Raw genomic sequence first — 22,055 nt, forward strand, 5'->3', positions numbered from 1 at the left:
GTTGCTTCCATCGTGGCAAAGTGGAAAACCGTAACTCACGTGGACTTTTCTCGACCCCGACTTTCAGAAAATAGTACGGAAGTGGGTACATTGTAGAATATCAAACTGGGAAAAATCCAAGTTGGTTAGTACTTAATTGAAACCAGAAAAGGATACAAATTTTAGCGAACACTGAACATGAGAGTAGTACCAATAGCGGCACGTACAAAATTTCACGTATTTTCATAGTATATCCAGACTTGAGATACCATATTCAGTAACTTCTTCAGAAATGGTATCACAAACGAATTGAAATCAAATAACGTTATCGACTACCGAAATGAGACATAGTAAAATATATAAATTCGAACCATGGCACGGGCGTACAAAAATTAATATATAATTGAGTATACTCCCAATAAAACGGGGAATATGTTAAAAAAAATTGCCGTTCCAGATATAAAGAAATGTAACTTACATTACTGATTATACTAAAATCGGACTTAAAAAATATGTAAAAATTTCAGCGGTTCATAAACTCAGAAAATAGCAACAAACTAACATTGCACACTTCCAGCAGAGTATCATTCCTCTCCGGATTTCGACTGTCAATTATTTGCATCACACCTCAGACATGATCGACCTAGTATTTCATATTCCTTGCAAAATGGACGGTCACGTTTGCGGCATCTGTTGTTCAATTTGTTATATGTTTTCTCGAGGGATGGCGGACGAGAAACTGGGCGACTGATACCTTCTCTAGTTTCAAGAACAATTCCTATTTCGAGGCTTAAGGTTGTCCTAATCATCATAGTAGCTTACCTTCACATGAGGGTCAGTCAAGCTGTAGGCAGGAGTTTTCAAAAAATCTGCTCAAGAAAATTTACTTCCAGCTAACGTGATTAAAACGCAGCTGTATACTGCCATTAAATCGAACAACATCTGATACACCTGGCATTTCACGCGTATTTATTTTGCATTTTTCCTATTAGAACCGAAACCCTGTATGTACTCTGGCAACAAACTCGGTGCGAGCTGATACCAGACATTTTCTGTACGCTAGACGGCAGCTGCTTCGCGTGACTACAACGCGATTTCGTAAACCTCTATGGCAACGCCTCTTCACAGACCTGTAGGCGGGTAATGTTTTCAACTACAGCCGTTTGCACATCGCAGTTGAAAGCTGTCAAGAGTCCTGCCAGGTGTCAGAGGCTTCCTTAAGTGGCCTCGACTGAAGGAGTGTGTTAGCAGCAAAGAATAAATGTGTTAAAGCTTCGTGCATGAGGCTGCATTTTTTCACGTACCTGTTTATGACGTCACATCTGTTCAACTACATCTCATACAACGATATAATTTTATAGGTACATTAATCGAGATATTTGGATACAGCATGCCAAACGTTTAGTTAATAGAATTAGTAGCGAAGAAGTAATTAATTTTAACGTCATGCACAATAGGGCAGCTTTTCACACAGCCCAGTGTTTATGATGTCACATCTCCTGAACTATGTCTGATACTGTAATGTCGCGAGTCAATACGCAATAGTATTTTATTGCAATAAGCTACTTTGCAGTACGGGCTAGTAGCTCTGGAGCCGATGGCGGTGGCAATATACAGCCACTAGTATCTTATCGTGACTCACTCGCACCTGTCGCTAGCCTAGCCATGGGAAGCGCAAACTGTGTTAATTCGAGTGACAGAATATTCAAGCCCCTAAGAATCTAAATAAACTATATTAAATATTACTCAATTTAGTTAAAAGTCAGTATACTGCCCTTTGTTATTAAAAGGAAGATTGTGTAAAACTCTCAGCTTTCTATCTGGCATACTTTCAGAGTTAGAGAAAATTACCTAAAACACCCCAAACCGACAGTTGTAGGATTAAAGTCAGTTAGGATTCATAATATTTTATCTTTTAGTATCATTTGGAATCATTACTGAAGTTCACAAAATGTTAGGTCAATTTGTTTGAATTTTCATTACTAAAAACGTTAACTACTTACAATTTACGTAATATTAAATTCAGAAAAGCTCAGTATTTATTTAATGTGTTGTTGTGTGAGTAAATGAGAATGAGTGAGAGTGTGTATGTTGGACGTATGAAAAAATTCAGTATTATCTCATGTTAAACATTACGTAACTATGTCACGGGAAAGTGTTAATAAGCAAGTAGAAATGAAAAATGTTCTTTCCTCACCTTGCTACTGACGAATGTGTAAGGGTACTTGCTTCTGTAAGAAGGCAGCAAGATTAGCCACTTGCAGAGTAATAGTTTTCTAAAGTTATTTCAACATCAGTTTTCTTTTCGTTTGGTTTTGTTAAACATTTTATCAATATTTGCATGACTAAGTAACGTAAATGCATCTCTGAATGTTTATTGGCGTAAGACAGCTTTAGCGTAAAAAGAACTCGAAGGATTGTTTTGATTGACTGGTTATTTTGAACCACAAATCAGAGTTAAGCGTTTCCCGCACACTGCAAGTAGTTACAGGCTCTGGAAGAAGCAGCAGCCAGGGAGTCGCTGGCTAACTTGCAGGTCATGTTGGACATGTCCGTCCACATTATGAGTAAATTGAAGAAGTTACTGGTTTCTCGCATCCGGATTGTATTGCCGTCAAAACAGTTTCATTTACGGACAGATTGTTAAGATTTGAGCTTTGTGAAGTGTTTTGCAGGGAAGAGAAATGCGTGTGAACTTTCGGCCTTTGTAAAATTTCGCAGGCTTGTTTCATATTCATCTAAGTAATATCTGGCGAGCAGCTTCTTTGTTAGAAATTCACTGAAAATGACCGAATGTGAAACTCATATAATGTAGCTGAGTAATGAATGTAAATCACGTAATAATTCGATTCGGACTTAAGTACATTTCTGGCTGCCTTGAGCGTGTACTGGGTTGTATGAAACTGTCAACTGAGGACAGTGACATTATTCATTAATTAAATACGGGCTGATGACAAGTGTTTATTTGGAGCTTAAATCAATAAAAGAACTCATTGCAGAGTATTGACATTTTTCTAAACAGATGAAGCAATCGCCCTCCACCCGAAAATTGTTGTAAGATAGTAAAGGATAGCTTGTTAGCAGAGTTTACGCGATCTTTGCAAACGGAAGTATTGACGGTGTTTTTCTTCAACGCCGCTTTTAACGCCGTCTGAACAGTATCTACGTATGCAGAGAAGCGGGATAGTGATCAGACGCCGTACTGAGGTAGATGGAACTCTTTCAGTACACAGTTCGACTAGAGACAATGATCAAATATTACATGCAAAAATTTATACCCGCGCCGCCACAGTACCATGATATAATTTTGTAGATACACTTAGCAACATTTATGAATGCGACCTGCGAAATTAGTGACGAATAGAGTTAGCAGCAGAGACATAATGAACTTAGTATCATGCATGATAAGTCAGTTTTCCACGAATCTAACTATTTGAGATATCCCCTGAAATGCGATACGTAGGTGGTTCTTACCCCCCCCCCTCCCCCTCCCCACAACAAACAAACACACATACACAAATTGTTGCCTTAAAATAAGGGATAAGCCATCAATTTAACTAAAATTGGGTTAGTGATTTAGGACGAAGTGTGGAACATACGTGCATACCTATATGATATATTTTTGAAGTATCTATGGATACCATAAAAGTTCAGCAAGGGTCAATGACAAGAGCTCTTCTTTGTTGTGAAAGAGAGGCACATCTTGTAGAAATGATCAGCTCCACCTTTCGTCAAATTATAGAATTAATGACATCAGGATTCTGTGTATCACAATTTATGGTTACTGAATCGTGATTCGTGGTTCAAAATATTATGTTTTTGTTCTTCATTTGAGAGAAGGGGCTAGCATTTTGTAGGGCTGGTAAACAGATCTTGATGTCAAAGGATCTAATCCTTTTGCAGCCAGCAATCCAGAAGATATTTCTCTTTTGTTCTTCCGCATGATGCCCACAAAAGTGAATTTAAGTTCAGTAAGCTACTTAGTCCATCTTTGTGACGCAAACTAGTTGTTGGGTATTACACTGCCATTGGCATTGTTTATGTTTTCATAAACGTGAATGACATATCCACATTTATTGGTTTCTTGAGACATACATTTTCGTAGGGACACTCCCCTATAAAACTAAGAAAAAAGTTTCATTCAAAGTCACATATTCGAAAGAGGGGTTATTTGTCTTACACTTTGCACTGAGAATATCCCACAATTCACGAAAGGGCCCTGATTTATCATTTCTCCTTCTTTCATCCCGCTTTTGTTAGAATCAAATCGCAATTGTGAAAGAAATAAGCAGAATCGGATTTCAGACGTCACACATCTCAAAAGTGAAAGACCAAATCATCGCGAATAAGGAAGGTAGAGATTCACGTCAGAGTTCTTGGTATCGACAGAGAGAAAGACAAATCCGATTTGTGTTTTCACCTCTGCGTCATCGGTGAGTCCACTGTATCTCTCCAACTTCGGGGACAAAGCCTTTGTTTACATATATTCTCATCAGTGTGAGGAATAACACATTTGAATAATAATAACTGAAATAAGAGAAGAGCAGATTTTTCTGATTGGACGGCCCCTGTTGATCCAGGAAAGTGTGAAATAATCTTCCTTCCGGGAATTCTGGCTGCAGAACCTCTCATTGTCAAAATCGTCCAAATCGTCGCTCCAACTTTCCCAAAACGAAGTTTCAGTTTTTACAGTCGTCTAAATCTGGCTGCTACAAAGGATACTCAGTTTCTCAAGGGCAACGAAGAAGTCGGTAGACACAATATCGTAATTTGGTAAAATTTCGTTCTCCACTTGGCTGTCTATTTTTTCAATATCGTCGTCTTCAAGTGGTTCTTCTCTCTCCAACCCTGCTATGAATCGTTTCTCACTGACGAACGAAGGATCTCGCCAGCGACCAGGCATCTTTTAAACAGGGAAAAACGTGGAGGAACAAAACATTACATTCAGGTTGGAAAAAAAATAATACGTTTCCAAAATACCAGTATGGACAAAAAAAAAAGGGAATCATATGACCACAATACATTTAAAAGTTAAGCTGAAGGTAGCTGGACTTGTTCGAGCGCCTGCGCAGGCAGTGAACTTAATCAGTGGAAACGGTCCTCACTATGATATTGTATTACTGTATCTCACTATCTTATTCCTTATGTTCTCTGTAGTAGTTGAAACAGTACCCTCATTCATTTTATAATCACGTTATCACTACTGTATTCCCGGTGTCTTAGTCTCACATACTAAATGGATGTATATGAAGAACTTTATTCTCTATCACATTACCAATCCGCACGTACTCCGAGCCTGTGATTGCTGTGTACAGATGCTAGCTTAGTGGGGCACCCTTCGCCCACAGCTCCAGGCCGCGTTGGGTTCTCTCACACATCTTGAGGCTGCTTCCAAGGGGCATCACTGTTATGGGTCAGACACGGAGATGCAAGAGACGCCGAGCACGTCTCACGTCCCACTGCTGTCGCCGTCCCAAGTACTGCCTGGACTGAGGTTGACCCCTCACCCGTGGTCGCGTGGAAGATCATTCCAAAGTCTGGCAGACCGAGAAAGAATTTTACGAGGGGTCGTTCGTAGGATCTCCCCTGTTCGTTTGACGAACTGGATTCGGGCATCATCTGTGGCTGAAGATGTATCTAAGCCGAATGCAGTCGTCCATCCTGTTCCAGAGGAAGCTTATTGGCCCACAAGGTCTGGGAATTGACAGAGGGTGGGTTTACTGGTAGTTGAGAATTCCAACGTTAGGCACGTAATGAGGCCTTTAGGAACAAGGCTGCCAGTGTGCACTTCGTGCGCATACTGGGGGGAGTCATTCCGGAGGTGGAAGGCGTGTTTCCGGATGCCATGAATAGTACAGGGTGCAGCCAACTGCAGGTTGTGGCTCATGTCGGTACCAGCGACGTTTGTCGTTTTGGATCGGAAGACATTCTGTCTGGTATCTGGCGACTATCGGAATTGGTTACGACTGCCTGTCTTGCTTGTGAGATTTAAGTGCAGCTCACCATGTGCAACATCGTCGATTGAACCGACCGTGGTCCTTTGGTGCAGAGCCGAGTGGAGGGTCTGAATCAGAGGCAGAGGCGGTTCTGTGACCGTGTACGCTGCAGAATCCTTGACTTGCGCCATCGGGTGGTGGGTTTCCGGGTTCCGCTTAATAGGTCACGAGTCGACTACACATAGGAGGCGACTACACTGGTAGCGGGGACTGTGTGGAAGGGACTGGACGGTTTTTTTTATGTTAGAGGGCCTCAGGAAACCACTGAAAAGGTGTCCATCTAAAAGGGGGCACGTAAAACATAGTAAGGTAGTTGTAGAAACGATCGGTATTGTAAATTGTTGTAGCTGTGTTGTCAAAGAAACAGTGCTCCAAACGCTAATAGAAAGCACTGAAGATCAAATAGTTATAGGTACAGAAAGCCGGCTAAACCCGGAAATAAGTTCAGCCGAAATTTTTTCAAACGATCCCACAGTGTTCAGAAAGGATAGATTGAATACAGTTGGTGTTTGGGTATTTATTGCTGTCAGAAGTAAATTGCCTTGTAATGAAATTGTAGTAGATAGTTCCTGCGAAATAATATGGGTACTCGTTATACTTGACATTCGGAATAGATTAGTAATTGGATCATTTTACCGACATACCAACTCAGAAGGTATAGTTGCTGAACAGTTCAAAGTAAACTTGAGTCTCCTTTCAAACAGGTACCCCAATCAAACAATTACAGTCGGTGGTGACTTCAATCTACCCTCAATATGTTGGAAAAATTAAATGTTTAAAGCCGTCGGCAGGCATAAAACGTCATCCGAAAATGTACTGAATGCTTTCTCAGAAAATTATGTTAAACAATTAGTTCATGAGCCCACTCGAAGGGTAAATGGTTGCGAAAGCACACTTGACCTCATAGCAACAAATAATCCTGGACAAACAGTGAGTATCATGATGAATAGACGGATTAGACATCTGCTGCTAGGTTGAATACCGTAACACCTACAACCATCAAAAATAAACGCTAAGTATATCTATTAATAAGGCTGATAAAAATGTTCTTAACGCATTTTTAGGAGACAGACTTCACTGCTTGGGACCTGATCAAGGAAGCGTAGAAAAGTTGTGGAATGATTTCAGAGAGATAGTATCGACAGCAATTGAGAGATATATAACTGATAAATTAATATCCAATGGTACACAAAACGGGTCACATAGTTGTTGCAGAATCGGACAAGAAAGCATGACAAATTTAAAAGTACGCAAAATACCCAAGACTGGCTAAATTTTGCAGAATTTCGAATTATAACGATTACTTCAATGGGAGGCGTTTTTAACAATTTCCACTACAAACCCAGTCTCGAAATCTGGCAGAAAACCCAAAGAGATTCTGGTCATACATAAGGTACACCAGTAACAAGACGCAATCAGTACCTTCACTGCGCAATAACAACAGTGAAGTGGTAAAGCAGAGATACTAAACACCGTTTTCCGGAACTTTTTCAGCAAAGAAGATGCAATAAATGATCTGAAATCCTATCAAGAACAAGTGCCAAGGTGAGAGATACAGAAGTAGCTATCCTTGGTGTAGCAAAGCAGCTTAAATCACTTAATAAAGGCAAGGCCTCCGTTCCAGATTGTATACAAGTCAGGTTCCTCTCAGAGTATGCTGATACAATAGCTCCATATTAAGCAATTATATATAACCGCTTGCTCGCCGAAAGATCCGTATCTAAAGGCTGGAAAATTGCTCAAGTCAAACAAATAATCACAAAGGGAAGTAGGAGTAATCCGCTGAATTATATGCCCATATCACTAACGTCGATTTGCATTTGAAGTACCTCGAAGTAAACGATTTGTTTACACATAGCCGGCCGCGGTGGTCTCGCGGTTCAGGCGCTCAGTCCGGAACCGCTTGACTGCTACGGTCGCAGGTTCGAATCCTGCCTCGGCCATGGATGTGTGTGATGTCCTTAGGTTAGTTAGGTTTAAGTAGTTCTAAGTTCTAGGGGACTGATGACCTCAGATGTTAAGTCCCATAGTGCTCAGAGCCATTTTGTTTACACATAATCAGCACGGATTCAGAAAATATTGTTCTTGCGAAACACAACTAGCTCTTCATACTTAAGAAGTAATGAGTGCTATCGACAGGGGATGTGAAATTGATTCCATATTTTTAGACCTCCTGAGAAGGTTTCCTCACAAGTGCCAAACTGGGAGCGAATGGAACATCGCCTCAGTTTTGCAACTAGGTTCCTAATTTCCTTTCAGAAAGGTGACAGTTCGTAGCAATAGACGAAAGGTCATCGATTAAAGTAGAAGTAATATCCAGCGTTCCCCAAGGAAATGTGTTTAGGCCCTCTATTGTTCGTGGTCTATATTAACGACTTAGGGGCCAATCTCAGTAGCCGTTTTAGATTCTTTTGCAGATGATGCTGTCAATTACCGTCTTGTAAAGTCATCAGATGACCAAAAAGAATTGCAAAATGATTTAGATAATGTATATGTACGGTGCAAAAAGTGAAAATTTACCCTGAGTAAAGAAAAGTGGGAAGTTATTCATATGAGTACTAAAAGAAGTCCGCTAAATTTCGATTACGCGATAAGTCACACAAATTTTAAGGCTGTACATTCAAGTAAAGACTTACGGATTACAATTACAAATAACCTAAACTCCAACGACCACATCGATAATGTTGTGGGTAGAGCAGAGAAAGAGTGCGATTCATTGGCAGAACAATAGAAGGTGCAACAGGTCTATTAAAGAGACTGCTTACACCACGCTCGTCCGCCCTATTCTGGGTTATTGCTGCGCGGTGTGGGATCCACATCAGGTGGGACTGACGGATGACATCAAAAAAGTACGAATAAGGACAGCTCGTTTTGAATTACCGCGAAATGAGGGTAATAGTTCCACAGACGTGATACATGAATTGGAGTGGAAATTATTAAAGCAAAAGCGTTTTTAGTTGCTGCGGGAACTTCTCATGAAATTTCAATCACCAGGTTTGTCAAATGGTTCAAATGGGTCTAAGCACTTTGGGACCTATCATCTGAGGTCATCAGTCCCCTAGACTTAGAAATACTTAAACCTAACTAACCTAAGGATATCACACACATCCATGCCCGAGGCATGACCCTGCGACCGTAGCAGCAGCGCGGTTCCGGACTGAAGCGCCTAGAACCACCAGTATTTGTCCTCCGATTGCCGGCCGCGGTGGCCGTGCGGTTCTGGCGCTGCAGTCCGGAACCGCGGGGCTGCTACGGTCGCAGGTTCGAATCCTGCCTCGGGCATGGGTGTGTGTGATGTCCTTAGGTTAGTTACGTTTAAGTAGTTCTAAGTTATAGGGGACTTATGACCTAAGATGTTGAGTCCCATAGTGCTCAGATCCATTGTCCTCCGATTGCGAAAACATTCTGTTGACACCCACCTACATAGGGAGAAATGATTATTACGATAAAATAAGAGAAATCAGGGCACGCTCAGAAAAATTTAAGTACTCGTTTTTCCCGCGCACCGTTCGATTGTGAAACGGTAGAGAGACAACTTGAAGGTGGTTCATTGAACCCTCTCCCATGCACTTTTGTTGTGAATAACAGGTTAATCACGTAGATGTAGGCCTAGTTATCAGCAGTATCCATTGACTCCGATCCTTTTGCAAATAGATTTCCTGACGGGTAATCTTTACTGTCACTGTCTTTTTCTTCATAAGGATCAGCTCTTCTCGTCTTCATCAAAGAACTTCCTTCATTTACATTCACAGAAAATCTGTCTGTTTATTTTCTAATTTCATCACGTTATCATCCGAATCCTTCCCAGAATCACTTCTCTCGCCTTCTTCTGACGCAGTCAAGAACGCATCAACAAATTCCCTCAGGCTGAATATGACATAAATCGGACTGTTGTGTTCAGTAATATTGTACCCCATGTATTCAGTTTCTTCAGATTCTGACTCAATGGTGACTATCTATCCCCAGTGTCCATTATTACCTTCGTAAGCATGTTCGTCATCTCCAGTACTCACATAGGTCACAGGAGTAGTAGTTTTTGAGCCACAGAGAACAGTGTCCGTTTAGATCGTTCTCCTCGTCCTTGGTTTTTACTTCGCAGTTACTCATATTTCTTCATAGCCTTTCTCATTACTCGTAATGTCCATGACCGAGAACTTCAGTTACTCAATCTGCCTATCGCTTGAAGGAAGCTCGTCTTTACGATCTAACATAACAGGATTGTCATCATTGGTGACCAATAGCCCTAACGCACAGTATCTCTTTTCACCTGCTTGCTTGGGACTATATCTGAATTTTAACTTAACCTATAGATCGTCTACTTTCGCCATAGTAAACCTTTCCTTAATATGCACAAATACGTTTTATTGTTTTAACGAATCTAGTCCTAAAGTGGCTTTCACTATCAGATATTGTACAACTAATTAGTTTGTACTGAACATGTGCAATTGGCATTCAAAGTCAACTCCAAACTGCTCTTTCACTTCTGCATCTTTACTGCTCACAGCTCCGACCACTCTCAGTATCTGCTTTCTAAATACCAGACATACCTTGTATTTGTCAAAAGCCTCACATACAGAACCGTCGAACAACGTGACCTGACTCTCTGAATCCAAAACAAACGTAACAACGCTACTATTCGTATTTACACTGTGGATTAGGATTATGACTCTCTATCACACACATTCTCTAAAACGGCTTTCGTTGCCGCTTTCACGGTATTGATGCTCGTGCAGCCTATAATATAGTGTGACCAACTATCTCGTAGCAACTATCTATTCCACTGGGAGCCCATTTCGCCTCTGAGGACTTCTGGCTCTCTAACTGTGGTTATCAAGTGCTCCTCCCTCCGGTGGAAAGATATACTGCACGAAGTGTACTGGTCCAAGTACCTCTGCAGAGTGATCCTAACGCAATTCTTATAGCAAACTATCAGAGACTGTCGCATCCTCCTATATCAATTTGAGATTGCAGTCGATAAAGTTACTTTTAAGACAAATTTTTACAAGCTCTGTTGGAGCGAATGGAATATCAAAGAAGTGATTGCAACAAACATCTCCTCAAAATATTGGATTGGATTCTGATACCTGGAGCTACTGTAAGCTTCCATCCCATGCATCAATACTTTCACTTGATGTAGGCTCACTTCTGACCATTATTCCTCCGGGAGCGCACGCCCAAATCTAGCGTCGGCTACATTCTCCTGAATGAAACACATGTGCGCTGCCGGCTTCTTCTTGCACCTGTCCAAAGATGAAATTAATCTTTAAAGCATGCGCCGACAGTTGTGGCCTAACCGTTCTAGGCGCTTCAGTCTGGGACAGCGCGACCGCTACGGTCGCAGGTTCGAATCCTGCCTCGGGCATGGATGTCTGTGATGTGCTTAGGTTAGTTAGGTTTAAGTTGTTCTAAGTCTAGGGTAATGATGACCTCAGACGTTAAGTCCCATAGTGCTCAGAGCCATTTGAACCATTTTTTATAAAGCACGCGACCAAGACATTGGCAAAGCGTCTTGGAGCTGACTCACATGCAAATAGTTTCATGGCTAAGGAAAGAGATAATACTTTCCAACTGTTGCAAAATACAAGCGCTTTACATCTGAATCATAGTCAATATCATTACACACGCGGTAGCGCACATCTTCAACTGTTTTCTCTAATGCGGTATAGTTTATCAGTCAGATTAATTCTTCTTCCTCATTTTTCTGCCTCACTCGTAATCGACCCTGCGTCTTTCGTAATTACTACGATGTTCCTTGTCTCACAGCAGCTGCTGCGACACCTACCGAGTCACTTGATAAATATTGATCTGATCTTCTTGGAAATGGAGTAATTCTTTAATTTCTTCGTGTTGTCTTACATCTGGTGAAATTGTAATTAAAGTTCTTCCACGGTCGACATAACATTCTCACCTGCTCTGCTACCTTAGTAACCTCATCAAGACGTATTGTAGCCCTTTCTTCAATTACGGACACTAGGTGTCCAAGTTACTGACTTAAGGTGGCTTGTCCATTAGTAATCCTTTTGATTTGTCCTGTAACTTTTTGCAATTGCTTATAGCTTTCGTCTCTCCCATCATTCGCTTCATTTTACACATCAGTATCCTTATCTATGCGTACTAAAAACGTTTTGAGGGCAGAAAAATCAATTGCAGTTGGTACAGCGGGAGACGGCACACGAACCATGAATCTGTGCGCCGTTTCCCAGTGCAGGAAACCGTCTGCGTCTCACTTTTCCGTAAAAGCCTCACCACGGTTCACGTTAAATGCTGAACTGGGCCCTAGGCTATTCCCAGTGCTTCAAGTTCCTCACATACCAACCTCTTCACTGTCTGAGTTCGGTGAAAACTTCTTGTCTCGCTGACACTAGGCTATTGACCAATTTCCTTTTCGTTCTCTATGTTGCCCTCACTATCTTTGATCCCCAAACTACAAGTATTCTGTTCCAATACATTCATTCTAGATAAATCTCTGCTCGTGTCAACGTAGGGATTGCTTAGTAAATCCACAAATTGTAATATGCGAAACACAACTGACACTTGAATAGAAAAATTGTAAAAGTGTAAGGTATCACTGCTTTCGTCACATCACTCATAAGAAAACCACCTGTAACCAAAGTAGTTACCAAATCCATTACCCCTCCAAAAGACTGCTAAGTGCATAACGACACCTTTTTTAAAATGAAGGTGAGCCAGCAGCAGACAACGTTGAACCGGAAAAATGCTGCAAGATTAAAGTATTAATCGTTGTCACAAATACAAACTAACGAATGATCATCAGTGGTACTAAATACTCAATCAGGAAAGAAAAAAGTTGAAATAGCAAAATGCACAGCATTCTAATTCTTACACTGTTATTTCTAACTGCGGATCAGATTGTCTGAAGGAATAGAAATCCTGTATAGTAGCAGCCAGTTTTATATGGGGGGGGGGGTCAACATACCTCTTGACATAGCCATGTGGATGTCGGAACGATTCCAATCAATTGGATTGATCGATAGTCAGATCGCTCCTCGTGGGCTCATCTATATCTACATCTACATACATACTCTGCAAGCCACCTGACGGTGTGTGGCGGAGGGTACCTTGTGTACCTCTATCGGTTCTCCCTTCTATTCCAGTCTCGTATTGTTCGTGGAAAAAAGGATTGTCCGTATGCCTCTGTGTGGGCTCTAATCTCTCTGATTTTATCCTCATGGTCCCTTCGCGAGATTAACGTAGGAGGGAGCAATATACTGCTTGACTCCTGAGTGAAGGTATGTTCTCGAAACTTCAACAAAAGCCCGTACAGAGCTACTGAGCGTCACTGGTGTAGCGTCTTCTACTGGAGATTATATATCATCTCCATAACGCTTTCGCGATTACTAAATGATCCTGTAACGAAGCGCGCTACTCTCCGTTGGATCTTCTCTATCTCTTCTATCAACCCTATCTGGTACGGATCCCACACTGATGAGCAGTATTCAAGCAGTGGGCAAACTAGCGTACAGTAACCTATATCCTTTGTTTTCGGAGTGCATTTCCTTAGGATTCTTCCAATGAATCTCAGTCTGACATCTGCTTTACCGACGATCAACTTTATATGATCATTCCATTTTAAATCACTCCTAATGCGTACTCCCAGATAATTTATGGAATTAACTGCTTCGAGTTGCTGACCTGCTATATTGTAACTAAATGATAATGGATCTTTCTTTCTATGAATTCGCAGCACATTACACTTGAGATTCAGTTGCCATTCCCTGCAAATTGCGTTAATTCGCTGCAGATCCTCCTGCATTTCAGTACAATTTTCCACTGTTACAACCTCTCGATATACCACAGCATCATCCGCAAAAAGGCTCAGTGGACTTCCGATGTCATCCACAAGGTAATTTATGTATATTGTGAATCATACTTTAGTACAAAGGATATATAGAGGGTGAGTCACCTAACGTTACCGCTGAATATATTTCGTAAACCAAATCAAATACTGACGAACGGATTCCACAGACCGAACTTGAGGAGAGGGGCTAGTGTAATTGTTTAATACAAACCATAAAAAAATGCACGGAAGTATGTTTTTTTAACACAAACCTGTGTTTTTTTAATGGAACCACGTTAGTTTGCTAGCGCATCTGAACATATAAATAAATATGTAATCAGTGCCGTTTGTTGCATTGTAAAATGTTAATTACATCCGCAGATATTGTAACTTAAAGTTGACGCTTGAAATCTCCGACGTTCAGTTGCGTGTTGTAACAAACACGGGACACGGTCGGCGAGCAGCATCTGCAGGGACATGTTTACAATGACGACAGTGTTTACGGTGTGGCTGTAGTGCAATGTTGTGGTTTGGTCTAGCTGTCGCAGTGTCCGCATGTAGCGCTTGCTGCTATTGTTATACTGCATTCGTCTCCGCACGCAGACCAACTGTAGTACAACGTGTTACCAGACGTCTGTGATAGTGTAGTATTGTAGGAACTGTGTCCATGGTATATTCGAACTCTGAAAAGGCGAAGTTGATACTCATCTACGGCGAGTGTCGACGAAATGCAGCTGAAGCCTGCAGGGTGTATGCAGAACGGTACCCGGACAGAGAGCATCCAACGTGCCGAACATTGCAAAACATCTACCGCCAACGGTATGCAACAGGTATGGTCGTAGCACGCAAACGGGTCCGTAACAGGCCCGTCACAGGAGAAGCGGGTGCAGTTGGTTTGTTAGCTGCTGTTGCCATAAACCCACACATGAATACACGGGACATTGCGAGAGCCGGTGGACTGAGTCAAAGTAGTGTCATGCGCATACTGCAACGTCACCGTTTTCACCCGTTTCATGTGTCGCTACATCAGCAATTACATGGTGATGACTTTAATCATCGAGAGCAATTCTGTCAATGGGCATTAACAGAGAATGCGTTGCAGTTCTACCTGTTTACCGATGAAGCGGGTTTCACAAACCACGGGGCAGTTAATCTACGGAACATGCATTACTGGTCAGTGGACAATCCTCTCTGGCTCAGACAGGTAGAGCGACAGCGACCGTGGACTGTAAATGTATGGTGCGGAATCATTGGCGACCACCTCATTGGTCCTCACTTCATTGCAGGGGCCCAAACAGCTGCACCATACATCGCGTTTCTACAGAATGATCTGGCCGGCCGCGGTGGTCTAGCGGATCAGGCGCTCAGTCCGGAACCGAGCGACTGCTACGGTCGCAGGTTCGAATCCTGCCTCGGGCATGGATGTGTGTGATGTTCTTAGGTTAGTTAGGTTTAAGTAGTTCTAAGTTCTAGGGGACTGATGACCACAGATGTTAAGTCCCATAGTGCTCAGAGCCATTACAGAAAGATCTGCCAACGTTGCTCGAAAATGTCCCACTGGAAACGCGTCGACGTATGTGGTATCAGCATGATGGTGCTCCTGCACATTCCGCAATTAACACTAGGCTGACCCTTGACAGGATGTTCGACGGGCGTTTCATAGGACGTGGAAGACGCATAAATTCGCTAGACCGTTCTCCTGATCTTACACCTCTGGACTTCTTTCTGTGGGGTACGTTAAAGGAGAATGTGTACCGTGATGTGCCTACAACACCAGAGGATATGAAACAACGTATTGTGGCAGCCTGCGGCGACATTGCACCAGATGAACTGCGGCGTGTACGACATTCATTACGCCAGAGATTGCAATTGTGTGCAGTAAATGATGGCCACCACATTGAACATCTATTGGCTCTCTTCAAATGGTTCAAATGGCTCTGAGCACTATGGGACTTAACTTCTGAGGTCATCAGTCCCCTATAACTTAGAACTACTTAAACCGAACTAACCTAAGAACATCACACACATCCATGCCCGAGGCAGGATTCGAACCTGCGACCGTAGCGGTCACGCGTTTCCCGACTGTAGCGCCTAGAACCGCTTGGCCACTCCGGCCGGCATCTATTGGCCTGACCTGTCGGGACACACTCTATTCCACTCCGTAATTGAAAACGGAAACCACGTATGTACGTGTACCTCAACCGTCACGGAAATGTACATGTGCGTCAGCGAAAAAGACCAATAAAAAGGTGTTAGGATGTGGACGTAATGTGCTGTTCCAGTCTCTTCTGTACCTGAGGTCCATCACCGTTCCCTTTGGATCCCTACGTAATTCGGTGCTGTCCGATACACACGACCGAACAGCGGAGGAGTGGTACTCAAGCATCAATTTTAGGTTACAATATCTCCGGATGTAATTAACATTTCACAATGCAACAAACGGCAATGATTACGTGTTTGTTTATATGTTAAGATGTGCTAAAAAACTAACGTGGTTTCATTTAAAAAACGTAGGTTTGTGTTAAAAAACATACATCCGTGCATTATTTTATGGTTTGTATTAACCAATTACACTAGCCCCACTCCTCACGTTCGGTCTGTGGAATCGATTCGTCAGTATTTCATGTGGTTTACGAAATATATCCAGCGGTAATGTTAGGTGACTCACCCTGTATGTTGCATGGCTCTAGTAACCGCGAGAAATGGGCGTTACACATCTCAAATGAGATTAAGTAGGGTATCATCTAACTATGAGATGAGACACTGGTCCAAATTAACATCTATTTGTTACAGAAATCTCTAACACTTACATGACCGGACAAAGACTGGATACTTTGGGTGAATCTTATTATTAATATGTTACGGAGAAATAACTCTGTGTTGGACACACTGTGATGGCCTCATTGTGCTTGAAGGCTCAATGACATCACTAATCGAATACTGAATGAACCTTCGGTCACTTGAGAAAAGTATATTATTTTCGGAACCTGTTTCACTCTAACAATATGCCTACAAACGCTTTGTAAGTCTCACGCCCTTCTGGCTTACTCTGCAGTTTCTCATCAAATTGTGCCTGAGCAGGGCAAAAAATTGTGAGCCCCTTATCTGTAGCAGTCTGCATTATATCAACCCCTGATTTCGGTGACATTCCTCCTCAAATCTTCTATGGAAAGTCTTTCTTTTCATCATCTGAGGATCGAGTGCGTCTTACAAGATCTCCAGGCAACTTGTTCTTCTCAGAATCCATACACCAAATGTTCTCTTTCGAAACAGACTTCTCTCTTCAGTCGACATAACTGACGTATATAAATGAAAAAAGCTCTGCAAAAGTTGGCCGATGACACTGTTGTTCAAAAAAATGGTTCAAATGGCTCTGAGCACTATGGGACTCAACTGCTGTGGTCATAAGTCCCCTAGAACTTAGAACTACTTAAACCTAACTAACCTAAGGACAGCACACAATACCCAGCCATCACGAGGCAGAGAAAATAACTGACCCCTCCGGGAATCGAACCTGGGAACCCGGGCGTGGGAAGCGAGAACGCTACCGCACGACCACGAGATGCGGGCGACTACTGTTGTTAACAAAATAATTAATACCGACATGGTGAAAGTTTTACAATGTCAACTAACTGTGTAACTTCCATGTATGCAGTTCTTAAACAATTCAGTGTTTCAATTGCACTTTTTGATTTAAGCCAATATCCTAGAATCCATGATAGAATTTTTCAGAAGCTGGCGTCTTCACCTACCCTCTGCTGCTATTTTTTACAGTTCACGGATTAGGGTGCCCTCTTACACGCGCAAAGATAGGGTGGAAAAGCCGAGTGATGGCTTTGCCGACAACTGATAAAGAAGGGGGCAATCAAAAAAAATTTAGGACTGCTTCACTATTCTTTCATCTTTACAAACAGCAGGAAAGAATGATCTTCAGTCGCTTCCCACCTGTAGTTGACCACCTTCTAATACCTCAACAAGCTGTATTTTGTCGTGGTGAAAGCTTCACTGAACTACTGCTGAATTTTACGCGGTCCGTAGAAGGTGGGTTTGAAACTCATAAGGTGACGGCAGTTGTATTTGTCGACTTATCAGCGGCCTATGACACTGTCATCCACCAGCTATTAGTACTCAAGGTACTCAATATGACTAAGGACTTTAGCCTCACTAGGTTCATCGCAGCAATTCTACAAAACCGCAGGTTCTTCGTTGACTTTGAAAGACTGAAAATACGGTCTTCCCCAAGGAAGTGTGTTGTCTCCAATCCTATTCAACACCTATGCAAACGACCAAACTATAGCCCTCAACACCAGGGGGTTCTTTTACGCTGATGATCTTGCTCTTGCCATACAGTGCTCAGAATTTGTATCCGTGCAGAATACCCTCATGAATGCCCATGAAGCTCTATCACGATACTACAGCACAAAACCAAACTCCTTAAAGACTTTGTCCATTTCATTTGAGAATTAGGGAAGCTACTAGTAAATTGATGATAATATGGCCAGGGGTTGAGCCGGCCGCGGTGGTCTCGCGGTTCTAGGCGCGCAGTCCGGAACCGTGCGACTGCTACGGTCGCAGGTTCGAATCCTGCCTCGGGCATGGATGTTTGTGATATCCTTAGGTTAGTTAGGTTTAAGTAGTTCTGAGTTCTAGGGGACTAATGACCACAGCAGTTGAGTCCCATAGTGCTCAGAGCCATTTGATTTGGCCAGGGGTTGAAATACAACACCGCTACATTCCAAAATGCCTAGGAGTGAAGCTGCACATATCTCTTATTTTGTTGGACACTGCATGAGCTGCAAATTGAAAGTTTCCACCAGGATCCGTCTCTTAATAAAATTGACTGTGTAACAATTGGGCAGTGAACTTGGAACTTTCCGAACCTCCGCACTTGGACTGGCCAATTCTGTAGCCGAGTACACTTGATCTGTTTCGTGTAGTTCATTACATCCAAGAGAGGTGGACATAGCTCTCAACGACACCTGTGGAGTTATAACAGGCTGTCCCATTGAAAGAATTTACCGTCATTCAGGAATACCATCACCCCACGTTCGAAAGGAAATTGCAGAGAATATGAGGAATGAAAGAAAGTGGAACAAGAGCAAACCAATCCCTGTGAGGGCATATACTGCGTTCAAGGTGATTGAATTCAAGGAAGAATTTACTTAGAACGTCGAAGTTAGTTACTATAGCTGTTGAAAATGTCAGGGTTCAACTGTGGAGGGATTAGACTTCTCATCCCCCTGGTTGAAAAATAGTTTCTTTAATTCTGCCTCCAGGATATGACAGGGAATGGATGACCTGTAAATCTCTGACAACGCTGAGATCGTTAGTAAATACTGTAGATCAAGGTTAAGTGTTGCAAGACGAGTATACAATTTAGAAAACAATGTTAAGTGTAACTCCTCAGGTTTTCCCAGCGACCCAATGACCCCTTGGGTTGACTGGTGTTCTGACGGATATCAGCGTCGGTCTTGCACGATATTTCGGTAACATAGCTCGTAACCTTCATCAGGTGCGACCTGAAACTGCTCCTCGAGTGGACCTGCTCCAGTATTTATGTCTGTGGCCTTCCCCCTCCACCGGCGGATGCAGGTGTTCCCTCTGCGGTCAGCGCCCGCTCGCTGCGACCTGCTGGAGCGCTGCCGTTCTGTTTTCCGTCCGCTGCGGTAGTGGGCATTCGCTCTGCGGTCCGCGCCCACTAGACCCGCTCCTGGGCGTTCCATTTTCGGTCTGCTGCGTTCGGAGTTCTGTCTGGGTTGCCATGCGTTCTCCCTGTGGTCCTCTCCCACTCACTGCGATCTTCTGGAGCGTCGCTACTCTGTTTTCTGTCCGGTGCAGTTCTGCGTGTTCCCTCTGTGGTCCGCACCTGTCGGAATCGCTACCGGGCATCCCATCCTCGGTCCAGAGAGCCTTGCACTCTGTCTGGTGGATCGTTTCTGTATCCAAGCCTTCAGTTCTTCTATTTACGGAGTGCTTCAGGAGACCCCATTGTTCGATTAACAATTCCAGAGCGGGATCCCAGGATCTCCTTAGCTGGTAGTCCATGTCGCAGTTCATGAGATCGTCAGTTATTTTTAACTCTGTCGATTCCCTTATAACACTGTCCCAAAATCTGGGAGTCTGTGCCAAAATCTTGGTTTCATCAATACCCATGACATGATCTACTTCTAGACAGTGTTCAGCAGTGGCTGATTGGCACACTTTATGTTGTGTTTAGAGAGGCTCCTACTGATTCAGGCAGAAATAGAACCAGTATAGGGCAGATACGCCACCTCCTTTGCTTCATATGTCTGTGCTTGTGGAACCTGTGATGTAGTGACTGGTTTGACTGCCATCTCAATTTGTTTGGTAGTACATCCAGAGATGTCTAATTGGAGAAGTGTTGGTTGCACACTTGTGACGGTGGCCAATCTAAATTTTCAGGCTTCCACAGCTGGTGTCTACCTCATTAAGATCCTTCCGGGTATGTTGCCGCGTAGTCTTACCAAATACTAAAAATGCTGACTTATTAAAATAACCTATCTTTCGGACGCTTTACAGCGGTCATTCTCAGGACATAGACTGAGTAATTTCTGGGTTCGTGTCTGTGAATTGAGTTCACACTGTCTCTCATGACACATTTTTTTTTAATTTTATTGGCGTTGTAAGAACTGCAGTACACTGAAGCACCTACTCGCCAGCTAGTTATGTACCCCTCAGGCAAGCCGTTGCAACGTGGCCGAAACGTCAGTTTCTTTAGTATTTTACCAATTTTAGTGTTATTGAAGATGGTGCACCTGAAAAGACGATGTCGACTTCTGTCTCATGATAGCATATGCCACTGGGGTGTTAGCAGATGTACTGATGTTGCTTGGAGGTCGTCTGCGAATAGACAGTGTAGTTACATAGCTACCAGAGTGCCACTTGTAATAGCGAATACTTACAGCGAGTGCCCAGGTGCAGACGTGTAGATCCTGCAGTCTACAGTGCCACAGGGATACACGTGTGATTCCTACAGTGGACCGAGCGAATTAGAAAAGAGTCAAATTGTGGCTTTCTGAGAGGCGGGATGATCCTTGTGCATAATTTTCACACAGTTCAGACTTGCTGCAACGGCGCTGCTGTCAGTGCTCATTCTTATAGATGCAGACGAGCTTCTGGACGTCAGCCGGCCAGTGTGGCCTAGCCGTTCTAGGCTCTTCAGTCTGGAACCGCGCAACGGCTACAGTCGCAGGTTCGAATCCTCCCTCGTGCATGGATGTGTATTATGTCCTTAGGATAGTTAGGTTTAAGTAGTTCTAAGTTCTAGAGGACTGATGACCTCAGCAGTTAAGTCCCATAGTGCTCAGAGCCATTTGAACCATATTTTTCTGGACTTCGACGCATCCGAGACGCCTGCAGGGTTCGTACAACTCCCGTAGCACAGATAAGAGGGCTTGTGAGCACAGACGTGCCAACATGAACTATTGCCAATTCACATTTGTAGCCCATCGTCAACTCACGCACGTCTACAGCCCAATCAGTGCCATCAGAGGATCACTTGGGAAGTGCAATGGCACGCTGTGGTCTTCAGCGATGAAAGGAGATTCTGCCAGTACACAAGTTATGGTAGTTTGCGCATCCAATGTAGACCTGGTGAGCGCTGCCTCGTAGGGTGCATTCGCCCGAGACATACTGGTCTCACCTCAGGCTTTATGCTGAGGGGTGCGACAAGTTCGCATTCTTGTCCACTTTCATTCTGGAGGCGACGCTAGCCACCGCTCAGTAGGTGCAGAATGTTGTTACACCCGTCTTTGTGCCATTCTTGCAGTAGGAAGGGGATGTGTTGCTCCGGTAGGCTAAATCTCGTCCACACACCGCCCATGAACATCAACGTTCTGTGAAAGACATGCAGTAACTTCCCTAGCCAGCACTCTCTGCACATTTCTGTAATAAAGCATGTGTGGGATTTGATGGGACAAGAACTGATTCATGCGACTGGTCAACTAATAACTCTTACAGTTGTACATAAACAGGTCGAGCAGGCTTAGCAAAACGTAGATTTTTGGACCACATGGTTGTGGAGATTAAGCAGCGATTAGTATGGTTAATCAATTATTCAAAAACAGTCTTAATCGCATTTATTATTATTATACCGCCAACCGGTTTCAACCCGACGTAGGGGTATTTAAAATATGTTACCCATTAATCGGCTGCTGGTGGTCTCACTCCTGTCTACATAATGGCAGGAAACTATGCGAGACTAACCCTTCGTATGGGCTTAAATAGCGTGCTGAGATCACGTGAATAGACGGCAACACCCC

This window comes from Schistocerca nitens, chromosome 6 (genome assembly GCF_023898315.1).
Source record: "Schistocerca nitens isolate TAMUIC-IGC-003100 chromosome 6, iqSchNite1.1, whole genome shotgun sequence".
Taxonomy (NCBI): domain Eukaryota; kingdom Metazoa; phylum Arthropoda; class Insecta; order Orthoptera; family Acrididae; genus Schistocerca; species Schistocerca nitens.